We start from the raw sequence: 13,256 nt of genomic DNA on the forward strand, positions 1-13,256 counted from the left end.
TATCTCCGTCATTAAAAATGCATCAGCATTGTTGGTCTCTATCACTAACCTATTATCCTGTGGGTTCCTTGACAGAAGAAATTACTTCTTTGTCCATATCCAACTTGTTTCTTAAACATTAAAAAAGAAACAGTAAAAGGACTGAATTAGTACAAAAGAATAAAGTTTTATTATAGTGCAAGAGCTCAAAGTAATATCCATCCCAAGTATGGATATTTAGAATTGTTCAGATATTTGTGCTATACTTTCTTAAAAGTAAAAGATTTTTAAAAGAGGCAGCTGAGCAATTAAAGTAAGATGCACTTTGTGGTTTCTTTGAGCTCATAAATCTTGAACAGATTTATCAAATCTGCGCTGGCAAAATAGTTAAGCTTGGTAGATAATTATTTTTGAATAATTAAATGAGTAAATAATCAAACAAATTAATGAATTATACTAAAAAAATTGGAGAAAAGTTGAATTTCACCTCTCTCCTCTAGGTGGCAAACTCATACCTCCTACAGTGTTTCACATTTCCTGTCTCCTAGAACTGACATATGAAAATTGCACTGAAAAAAAATCCATAATTTTATGTCTGTTGTAGTGTAGAAGTAAGCAAACATAAAAGTATTTTCTCCCAAAAGTGCTTCCTTCAGTTTTGCATCTTTAAGCTTCTTGTCGAGAACATTGTTTATAGCAAGTCATTATGAAATATGATTGTGTAAGTACTATAAAGAAATAAAATTGTGCAAGAGGCTTTTCAAAGCACTTGTGCAAGACTGCTTTGAGTACCTTCAGGTTTTCATTGCCTACTCTTAGGAAAACATTATTTTCCCTAACATTTATTATTATTCTCTAGGGTATTCATTTTCCCCTAAATATGAAAACTAAGACACAGATATATTTTTTTCCAGATTCACTGTGACCGTAACAGATAAAATTGAATAAAAGCTTAATGTGTTATCCTCTAAATTGAATATAGAACCAAATGAGGTAAATTAATCCAAATATCTTGCTTTAACTTCTATTCACACCAAAATATGAGTTCCCTGAATTAATTAAATTATGCCCCCCAATCTCCACTTCCCTTTGTGGTGACATAGTCTGTATTTTCTTGTACAGGAAATATGACTGGAAAATGTCTTGAAGTGTCATGAAAGCTGAAGAGCAAAGCTAAAATTAATCTAAGAGCACACTAAACAGGAACAGCAAGTATTAAAGATGCCTGCCCTGTTTCCAAAAGTAAGAGGAGATAAGTAAAAAGAACAATGACATGTTATAGCCCAAGAGCTAAAATTAAATGCATATAAACAATTCTTGTGGAAACTAGAAGCCGATGTAGATTACGCAAAACAGGTAGTCTTGCCAGAACATGCCAGGAGAGAGTCACCCAGCATTGAGACACGGCTAGAGATAGAAGTGAGGTTAACACTGGGAAACTACAGAGGATTCTGCACTTGGATGGCAGCTGTTAAATTCTACATTAATACTGAAGAGTATGTACTTTAAACCCCATTTTTCTTCTTTATCCCACTGAAGAAGCTGAAAGTTAGTTGTTCAGATACAGGAATCCAAATGAGAATTTCTAGTTTATGTATGATTTCTCTAACACACATTTCTTGAACAACAACTTTAGGCCAGGCCCCATAATAGAACTCAGAGTAGAATCCTTGAATAACACAAATATGAATAAGGCATGCATGATCCTTGCCATCAGCATAGTGACAAAACCAGACATGTACACAAACAATTATATGACAGTGGTAAAGGGAGAAGGGGAGAAAGAATGCACAGAGCCAAATTGGTACATTGATGTCAGGGTGTGGAAGAGCCACCTTTCAATCCCATCCTACATCTGGATTAATGGCAACTTGTTTGACCAGAATCTAACCACAGTATTACTTTTGGTGGATTTTGAGTTACACGTATACAGCTGGGCCTCTAATGCAGCTAAGTCATGGAAATAGGCACAAAGTAGATATGATCATCTATAATACCTCTCCAAAGGCATTTTAGCCTTGTTTCAAGAGATGGTTCTCAAAGGTTTGCATGAAGGCAGAGGAGTTACACAAGAAAACACCACCTGTTAAATGGACACGACTCCTAACTTTGACATTAGAAGGCAAACATAAATCTTTTTAAGTAAACTAATAAGCTAAAAATATATTAATAGGGGAATACAAATAAATTATAGAATATCTCACAATTTTAAAAGAATGAGGTAGCTCTAGCATGGAAGTAAAAAAATACGCATAGAAGTGAAAAAAGCAGGACGAAACAATTTAGGTTGTAGACTAACTTTGTTATTTGATGCAACTTACACACTGTTGTTATACCTCTAGAATTATAATGACAATTTTTTAATAATTTTGGGGGGCTTAGATGTGCTATTTAACCTATCAAAAAATTGTGTCTTACAGTATTATTCAAATGTAGTGTGTAAAGACATATACTATTGGTCCTAAGCACTACTGGTTGTTTTAGGCTTTTTCTCTTTCTCTGTAGCTACTTTACAAGCATTATCTTCATGTTTACAGCATTCAATCTAATTAGCCCATGCACAATATAATTTCAATTCAAAAGGAGAAAAGTGAATTTTGACCCACATTTTGTTATTAAATGGATTCCCTGCCCTATATCAGCCTAAGGTAGATCTGTTATCATTTGTCTTTATTCTTCATGATAAGAAAGGAGACAGAAAAAGAAGGGTGAAAAACGAGGCTCAAGAAAATAGAGGAGGGAAGGACTGATCATCCCTTCCAATAGTGGAAACTGAAAGTTGTCTGTTAACTGTAGCCCTTACATCTGTGGCTAAGCCAACACCCCAGGCCCTGTCCTGTGGCATCTCCTTCACTGTGATTGATGCAATTCTCCTTTAGTCAAAAAATTGTCTTTAATTCAGTACATGTCTACAATGACTCAGGATCCTCAGATGTGATCATGGCCTCTTCTCCTTCTAGAAAAATCTATAATGATAAAAAGCCACAGAGTCTGACTTCTATGAGGCAAACTTATCTCTAGAAACACACAGAAAGAAAGCCAGTGTGGCATGCACAGGATGTGGCATAAACAGCCCAATAGCTCAAACCAGCCAGTGACCTTTCACAAAGAAGACAAAGGCAAATACTCAGAGAAGCAGCCACTATATTGGTGCCAACATCCCACAAGTAGAACAGGTGCATCCAACCCCTCCTGGAACCACAGACCAAGCTAGACACACCTAGACTTTCCCACTCACAGGGCCACCAGGGCTAGTCTGAATTCAAATCAATAGAAGCTTATTGCCATGGGGATAGGTGAGACTCATGTTTGACACCAATCAACATATTCACGATTACCCGACAAGGAAAATAAATAAACACATGCACCCATATCTATGTAATTCTTTTCAAAAGAACTTGAAGTAGAGCAATAAGAAGTGAGAGAGAATGGTATTAGTTCTCTCTTAGTTCTTGTTGCTCTACTTCAAGTTCTTTTCAAAAGAATTAGTTTCATAATTATGAAATAAGCACCAACAAGAACGAGAATTTCAATGACGAACCAGCAAAACAGTTCCAGCTGCCCTCAGCAGCACTTATTTTCTCTAAATACATTAGTTAGACAACAAACAACCTAAAAACAACTAAGATAAATGTTTAAAATACTACAGTAATGATAAGAATCATTATAGTCACCATTTATTAGGCATCTATTAGATGCCAGATATTTTGCTATATTTAGCTACATAGCTTACTCTTCATAGTAGTCTTGTGAAGCAGGTTTTATTATCCCCATTTTATATATAAGAAAACTACATCAAATCTAAATTAAATACCTTTCCTAAAACTACCCAACTAGAATGGCACAGCCATAATCAAACTCTAGTTGAACTCCTTTCACTATACCACAGGTTAGCAAATTATGACCCTTATGTCAAATCAGTCTTGCTGCCTAATTTTATTTTTAAAAGTCTTATTGGAACATAAATACTCATTCATTCATGTATTGTCTATGGGTGAGTCTTTATTACAACAGCAGAGATGAGTAGTTGTGTCAGAAATTTGATGGCCCTCAAAAGCGAAATAAGCTACTATCAGGACCTCTATAGAAAAAGTTTGCCAACCTCTACACTGTAGTATGCCTTAAGGATTTTTAGAAGATTGAGTATGATAAACACTTTCAAAGAATGCTGAAATTCTGAGAAATGGGAGTTAATTGTCATCAATTTCTTTGTTAACAGCTACCCTAAGACATTCTGTCCAAAACCAAGTTGGAGAAAGAATAGTTGCATTTCAGAATACAAGAATTTGAATTTTATTGACTACTTCATCTCTTCCCCAATCCTAACTTGGGCTTCTTTTCACCTCAATTTCTCCCAGGATATCTCACCAAAGTAAACACCTAAGGCAGAAAGTCAGGGAGGAACACAATGAAAAAGTAGTGCTATAGCTTCACAAAACTTTTAATTCCACTTTCATTTCCACCAACTATCATAGAGGCACCCTGAAAAAAAGACATGCCAAATTTCAGGGTTTAATTAGTTTAGGCAAGCCTGGGTGGGTGAATTTATAGGCCAGAACAATAGAATTTTAATATGGAAAGCACATAAAGTAATAACCAATTGAGAACCAGGTAACAACAAAGAAGAACCTTCTCTTATCTATCCCACCACATGTTCAACATGATCTGGCCTAAGGCCACATTGTATCTATTCACCAGCTTTCATATATTCATTAACTTCATGTCTTTTATCGAAGTTACACCTTTGATTTTTTAAAAAGCATGGTTTGGGGAATCAAGCATACTTGGGTTCAAACCCTGCTGTATCCACCTACTACTTCTATAATCTTAAGCAAGTCAGTAAACCATGTTAAGCCTCAGTGCAATATAAATGTAGTTGGTTTTTCATTGAGTATAAAGAAACTGGAATGAGATAGCACATTCAGTGCCAACAAAGCATCTGGCACGTAGTAGGCACTCTGTCAATAGATGGCAAACACCAGTGTTGTTCTTACAAAACAGGTGAAACTGCATCACCTCAGTCTCTTCTTGGACCAAAGTCAGCAGGTGTTGATTGTTGGAGCAAGTGGCATCTCACTACTCAAACTATGGATGATAATCTGCTGGCTGCATACTGTATAGAAAAAGCATTTTTGCCTAAGAAAGATAACTTTCAACTTTCTAATCTAGCCTTGTACCAGTTGCAAATAATTGTTATTATATGTTATGCTTTATAGACAGCCTTGTTTTTAATTATGAGGTTTTTATTGGAGTGGCAGGTTTCGGGGTAAGTCTGCCATCTGACTTGCCAGTACTTGTTAAAAGTTTGTAAAGTGTGACTCATTTACATATGCATGTGTATGTTTAGGTACTATTATTAAATTTTGCTGGCATACAGTGAGGAAATTGTGATTCAAATTTGTCCGTATGTACTCCTCCCCCACCATCTGCTCTGCCCCTCCATTTACCAGAAGGCTAGCTTTAGCTACTTGTGCATGTAAAACAGAAGCAAGCAACACTGTGAAAGTGAAAATCTTTTAGGTAGTGTAGTGCAGCGGTGGTCCCCAACCTTTTTGGCACCAGGGACTGGTTTTGTAAAAGTCAGTTCTTCTGCAGGTGGGTGGGGTGTGCTCTGGGTTGAAACTGTTCCACCTCAGATCATCAGCCATTAGTTAGATTCTCATAAGGGGCGCACAACCTAGATCCCTTGCGTGTGCAGTTCACAGTAGGGTTTGTGCTCCTATGAGAATCTAATGCCACTGCTGATCTGACAGGAGGCGGAACTCAAGCAGTAATGCTTGCTCACCTGCTGCCCACCTTCTGCTGTGCAGCCTGGTTTCTAACAAGCCACAGACCAGTACAAAATTAAAAACACTGGGCACCAGGAAATAATATTCATGCTTTAAATTGTCTTTTCTCTTCACTACACTAGGGCCACAGTCTGTGGCCTAGGGGTTGGGGACCCCTGGTGTAGTGAAGAGAAAAGACAATTTAAAGGAAAAGACAATTTAAAGCATGAATATTATTTCCTCATGCCCAGTGTTTTTAATTTTGTAGAGGGAATCCCTACAGGAAAAATCATCTTCACATCCAAGACAGCAAGTGGTATTGATGACAGATCAGTGCTATAAATTGCCTGTGGAGGAAAAGAGAGAGAGAGAAAATGAGTATACAAACAAAGCTCTTTAAAAGAATACACTCCCATAAATAAAACAATGAAAACTCAAAGTGGCATGGACAACAATGAATACTCCACAGTGATTCAATAATGCCAACAGCTAAGACGTTGTTGAGCACCTTCTACAGATGCACCTCAGGCATGAAGCCCTAGGCAGCGCATTGTGGATACAAAGTATAAATAATGACATTTTGTAGATACAGACATTGCTTTGTGTTTCCAACTGCTCTATTAATTAAAAGTACAGGAAAAAGTAGAAGGAATGAAGGGAAGGAAGGGAGGAAAAGGGGAAAGGAGAAAAATGGGAGAATAAGAGAGAAAGAAAAGGTGTCCAGTGTTAGAAGTCACAATTCTATCAGAACTCCAAGTGCCTGGGGCTCACAGCCACATGATTCTACCTCCACTGAATCACTTCTGGAATGACTTTTGTAGACTTATGTATAGCTGAATCACAAATGACCACTCTCCCCCTAAAAAAAACCTCATAGCTTAAAACACCTATGAATTCTGAGAATAGCTCTGCTTCACAATCTCTCACAAGACTGCAATCAAGGTGTTCACCAAGGCTGGGGGCCTCATCTGAAATCTCCCTTAGGGAAAGATTTGCTTCCCAGCTAACACAACTGACTGTTGGTAAGATTCATTTCTTTGAGGGATGTTGAACTGAGGGCATCTGTTTACTGCTTGCTGTTGGCCAGAGGCTGCCCTCAGGTCCCTGCCATGTGAGCCTCTCTCCTATGGCAGCCTGCTTCATCAAAACCAGCAAGACAGGAAGTACTCTGGCAAGATGGAGGTCGCAATCGTCTGTAAACTTATCAGAGAGGTGACATCTACTCTACTACCACATTCCATTGGTAGGAGCAAGTTACTCAAGTGGAGGGGATTACACAAAGCTGTGAATAGTAGAAGGCTAAGAAAACCAAAAGCTATCTTAGGCTAACCTACTGCAACTTGGTGATCTGCTCTCAGTTTCTTTGTTTCCTCTTTTATTTTTTTTCATATTGACCTATATTCAAGTTACCACAAAATAATCAGGTCTAAATACAAAAAAAATTTAGTTTTAGCACTAAGTTTCCTTAAAGAATTTGGTATTAATTACAGTAGGAGCACTGGGTTGATCTAAAGAAAGCATGAGTATCAGGACCAATTCTAGCAATTTACTATGAAATTTTATCCATGAACCTGCTTTTCTCTTCTTTAAAATGGGTATAGTTATGCCTTCTCTATTCACCTCATATAACTATTATAAAAACTAAGGAGAATAATGTATGTTAGTGTTTTCCAAAGTGCAGTAATAAGCACTGGAGGTACTTGAGATGATTATGGGTGGTATATGGACTGTAGGTGTAACTCTTTTAAAGTATTTGTTTTAGAGTGTATTAGAAAAACATAACTTGCACAACAAACCCATGATTTTAGAAATTATGTGCTTAAGTGAGACTTCAGTAAAGTTTTTAAAAAGGTGAGTGAATTGGAAGAAAAATGTTAAGAAAATAACATAATAGGTGGTCTGAGAATGTGGCATGCATTGTGAAGGTGATATATACAAATGATTGCATAAAAAATAAAATGCCCCAGAAATACATTGAATTCTGTTTATTAATTAACGTTCCATGATGCTGGTTTAAGAAGCTAAACAAACATATTCATTGTTACCATAAGAGCAAACCTAACTATACCTGGTGAAAGAAATGACCCCTTGAAAATTCAATTCTAAATTTTTTTGTCCACAAGAATCCATCCCCTGTTATTAATAAGACAGTTATATCTTTTGCTCCCTGATGTGTTTTTCTTTTCCTAGCAATGTATTAATGATAAGTTCCATTTATTAGGGGATCACTGTATGCTAGAATGTACATATACTATTTCAATTAATACTTACCTCATAAGAAAAATAGTATTATTATATCCTATAATGGGGAAACTAAATCTTAAAGAGGACTAAAGTCACTTACCTAGTAAGTTGCAGAGTTAGACCTGAATTTACATTCAGGTCTGCTTAATTGAAGCCTGTGTAAAATCTACTCTGCCAGTAGTTTTAAAGGGCTGAACTTCCATTCACTATGTCCATACCTCATCTTTTTCCACCTCTTACAATTTTACATTGTGTCATTGTAACATTTTTTTCTCTGGCATATGGGAAAATTTTTCAACACCAGGGCAAACAAAGAGAATGAGTCATTTATTGCCAAACACCCAGATGGGAAGTACAAACTAAATAGAGTAAAAGAAGCAATCTCTTCCTAGCCCAAACTCTTTTACACTCACCCCCTAAGGGCAAATGAACAACAGAAAAGATGAAGTTCAGACACTTCCTAAGGTTCCTGGTATTAGCTACATTTTTCACTACTTCCCCTGTATAACCTCCATGCCAATGATAATTCTACAAGCAAAACGCTGAAATCTACATTACAAAAGAGGAAGTGTATTGTCTATGTACTCTAAACATGTGGTGAGCTGTTTAACTGCAGAGAAGTCTCTCCTCAAGAAAAGACAACATCTCCCTTCTGTTTTTCAGTATGACATGTGAGTTTTGACTAAAACCAGATATTTCAAGTTATAAACGTAACTGAAATGTGCTTCTCTTCAAGAAGAACTTTTAGCTTTATGTCTTTAGATCTAGCAAAATAGACTTAAAATCGATTGTAAGAAAACTGATTAGTAAAGTTATAGCTCACTACAGTGGGAATTAGAATTCAGGAGATTACAGAGAGTGAAATAGTCCCATATAGAAAATATTACTTTCTATACTTAAATTATCCACTATCCATTTTGTAATAGAAAACACATTTTTCCTAATTTAAATCATATAATATTAATATTACAATACTAACACCTTAGTGATTACAAATACAAGATAAAATAAACTGTCAGAATAAATACATGAAAATGGAAAATTATAAGAAAATATTTGAAAACAGGTCATCAGAATATTTTCTAATAATGTAAAGATTAAATTTGGAAGAGAACATTTCCCCATGGCTCTTCTTTTATCACACAGCCCTGAAAGATGATGGTTTCCCAAACAGCACATACAGCAGTAAGTGTGGGCCTCAGTGGCACATACCACACCCTAACTACCACAAAGAAAGAAAGTCATGGAGGCCAGGATGGAGATAAGATGAGAGGAGCTGAGGAATCATCATAGCAGGGACACCAATATTCTCTCTTGGAATCCTTTGAAATGTCGTGGCAAATAGTCCTGCAAAACATCCAAATAATCTGGATTTGTCAGACAGGTCTCTATGTGATTAGATTCAGACTCAACATTCCATCAGGAATCACATTTAGATAAACTTCAGCCCACACATGATCAGGCTCTCCTATTTGATAAAGACGGTAATAGCTTTCTCTCTCTCAAAGCACATTTTCTCTTTTTAATTAATGAATAAATCTATGGAGTGATATCCTGAGACTATTCTGTTTCCCAACCACTGTCTACCAATGGTTTTGTCACCCTTTGGGGAAGGGGATCAAAATATAGTGATTTTCTAATTCTAAGATTCGTTCTATGTATATTAGCTGCTATTCTGCTAGAAAGAAGACTTTCACTACCATCCCTTGGATTATATTTTTTTTAATTTTTGTATGGTTTAAATTGCATCATCATTCTTTTTGATGTCCAAATTGTCCCAAATTAAGCCAGAGAAACAAGTTCATTTTCAAAAATATGGAGATGCTAAATTGTATTATACCATAATCAATCTCTGTTTCATAGTAATATGGTGGTATTGTCACTTATATTTATCATTGTTACTATTATACTTTAGTAATTTATTTGTATCATGCCAACGAAAGGAGTGGATATCCTTAATCAATTCAAGTCTATAATGGCAGAGTTTTCTGAAATGACACTGCATAAATGTTTCACAAACCATACATAAAGATCAGTCACATTGTTTTATAAATGAATCTGATACTTTGCTGTTAAGTTTCAGGTACTATTTTGAAACTACAGTGCCAAATTAAACATCTTAAAATTGCCTTTATATTTTTTTCTTAACTTTTGATTTTAATTTGTTTTGAAACTTTCACTTCAGCACTGCCTAGCTATATAACCACATTAAGTACAAATTTGAGACTAGGGTGTCAACATTAAAATCCTAAAACTGCCATCATGATGATACTGAAGTTTATGATTCTTTTTTTAAACTTTCATTTTAACTATGTCTTGTTTAAAACCCTAGCTAGTATTAGCTACTGAATTTTGAAAATTCATTTAATATGTGAATAGCAAAATTAGAAACCTAACACTGCCTTAATTTTGGTACTAAGTTCTGTATTTTGAAACTTTTATTTTAACTGTGCCAAGGTTTTTCTGAGATGAACAATCACTTTGCAATCAGTTTATGATTATTGAGATAGTGGTTTTATTATTGATTCACTCATATAACAAAAAATATTTTAAATGTTTTTATATGTTTTATATGTATAAGAAATCAATATTTTATCAGATGAGAGGAGCTGAGGAATCATCATAGCATGGACACTAATATTATTTCTTGGAATTCTGTGAAATATCCTGACAAACAGTCCTGCAGAACATCCAAAAAATCTGGATTTGTCAGACAAGTCTCTATGTGATTAGATACAGAGTAATCTAATCTAGATGAGTCTGAACGAAGATATTGATGAAGATATTGATTTCTTAAAAGCCAGATCTTGTATGTTTTATGATATAGTATAAAACATGGAGCATATTCAATAAAACATAGCCTCTTTTATTTTTATTCAATAAAATATAGCCTCTTTTAATTATCCCTTCACATTTCTTTTTTAATTTATTTCGTTTATTTTTCCTTTCCTTACAGCATCAATATTATTTCACATTTCTGTTGTGTGATTAACTTTACAAAAGAAATTGCTATCCCACCTGAAATGTAAGAGCCATGAACAGGAATCTTTTACTCTTTGTCACTGATGTAGTTTAAGAACCGAAAAGAGTGCCTGTGACATAACAGACACTCAATAAATATTTGCTGAATGGCTTTGATAAATTGGATAAATCAACATAGAACTGTACCCCAAAAAGAGTAACCATGAAAAAAGCAGTCTTCATTCAGAAAGGTCATTATTTTTAGATGTTTTTTCTAATACTAATACTGTTTTGTTCACTTTCTATATTTGGTAAGAATGAATAGAGAGAAAAATTTTCGAGAGACTCTTATCGGCGATATTATGTGATAAACGCCTTCTTCTGGCATTTTTTCTGAGTGCTTTTATCCTGTCCTCTGAGTTTTTTCCAATAGATTCTTCTGCATTTGAATGTGAATTTTATTTATTTCTTGAGATATGTTCCTTATATAAAAGCAATCCAGGAAGAGTTGGACCTAGAATTTTTAAAATAAAACAGCTTAACAATGTAAAGAAATGTAAAAAAAAATTCAGAATGAGTAAATAAATTTAAAGAGAGAAGCGGTAGATCAACATGTAATTAATTTTTTTTGTTTTGTTTTTGCTAGAAAGGTTTAGGGCAGGAGTGGCCAAGATGGCCAACTAGAAGCAGTTAATGTGTGTGACTCTCACAGGGAGGAAAGAAACGGGTGACTAAATACAGCACCTTCAACTGAAACATTAAGGTACTCTCATTGGAAGTAATCAAGGAAACAACTCGACCCACGGACCCACGGAGACCAGGGCAAATCAAGGCAGGAAGACAGCCCACTTGGGAAAGACATGGAGTCAAGGGAAGCTCCCCTTCCCAGAGAAGTGGTAAGTGAATGCGCAACTCTGGGAACCCACACTGCTCTCACAGATCTCTGCAACCCTCATATCAGGAGATCCCCTCGTGAACTCACTCCATTAGGGCCTTCAGTCTGACAAACACAGCTACGTGGAGTCTCAGCAGAGCAGCCACTCAAGCATGCACGGAGACCCAAGAGCTTTAGATACTCCAGCTTTCTGGGTGTCTGGGCAAAAGTAGCTGCGACTCTGGCAAAGCTGGAGGTTAGACCCCCAAACATACCCCAGGAGGTTAGACTCCCATATATACCCCAGAAAAGAGGCTGAATCCAGCCAGATCAGCAGGGAAGGTCTACAGGCCCCACTTCCACAGCGCCTCACAGGATAAGACCCACTGGCTTGGAATTCCAGCTAGCCACCAGTAGCAACATTGTGCCTCCCTGGTACAAAGCTCCCAGGAGGAGGGGCAGTCCCCCATCTCTGCTATTTGGGCAACTTAGCCATTATGGCCTTTGGGCTTTGGAGAGTCCAAACTAACCAGGGGCAAAAGAGATCCCCCAGCACAGCACAGTTGCTCTATTAAAATGTGGCCAGACTGCTGCTTTAAGTGCGTCCCCGATCCCATTCATCCTTACAGGTGGGACCTCCCAACTGGGGCCTCCAGCCACACCTGCCAGTATTCTCCAGCTGACAGAGATCTGAAAACTCCCTGGGACAGAGCTCCCAGAGGGAGGGGCAGGCTGCCATCTTTGCTGTTTGGGCAACTTACCCATTCCAGCCTTCAGGATTTGGAGAGCCTAAGCAGGGGTGGAAGGGGTACCCCAGCACAGAACAGCTGCCCGACAAAAATGTGGCCACACTGCTTTTTTTTTTTAGCAGGTCCCCAATCCCGTTCCTCATCACTGGGTAGAGTCTCCCAACTGGGGTCTCCGGCTACCCCAACTGGTGTTCTCTGACTGACCGAGGTTTCAGACTTCCATGGGACCTTTGTCCCAGGGAGAGGAGCAGCCCACCATATTTGCTGTTAGAACAACTTAGCCATTCCAGCCTTTGGGCTTCAGAGTGTCTGAGGCGATCAGGGGCTAAAGCATATCCCCAGCATGGCACAACTCCTCTATGAAAATGGGGCAAGACTACTTTTGAAAGCAGGTCCCTGATCCTGTTCCTCCTGGCTGGGTAAAGTCTCCCAACTAGTATCTTCAGCCATGTCCTACCGGTGTGTTTGGGCCAGCAACAGGCCTGTATTTCCCAAGGATGGAGCTCCCAGAGAGAAAGGAAGGCCACCATCTTTGCTGTTTCACAGTTTTCCCTGGTGATACCTCCAGCTACTGGAAAATCTAAAGTGACTAGGGACTGGAGCTGGCCCCCAGCATACTACAGCAGCCCTGTGGAAAAGTGAACAGACTGTTATGTGGGTGCCCATTCCCATATCTCCTCA

General features: G+C 37.3%; 1 long non-coding RNA gene across 1 annotated transcript in view; it reads left to right on the forward strand.

Annotated features, from left to right (window-relative positions):
* Positions 1–11,848, forward strand: part of LOC134737996 (uncharacterized) — a 33,791-nt gene extending 21,943 nt beyond the window's left edge. Inside the window, exon 3 of the long non-coding RNA XR_010123471.1 lies at positions 11,665–11,848. This is a non-coding gene — a long non-coding RNA (uncharacterized LOC134737996). The remainder of the gene's footprint in view (positions 1–11,664) is intronic.
* Positions 11,849–13,256: the final 1,408 nt, after the last annotated feature.

Source organism: Pongo pygmaeus, chromosome 13 (genome assembly GCF_028885625.2).
Source record: "Pongo pygmaeus isolate AG05252 chromosome 13, NHGRI_mPonPyg2-v2.0_pri, whole genome shotgun sequence".
NCBI lineage: Eukaryota > Metazoa > Chordata > Mammalia > Primates > Hominidae > Pongo > Pongo pygmaeus.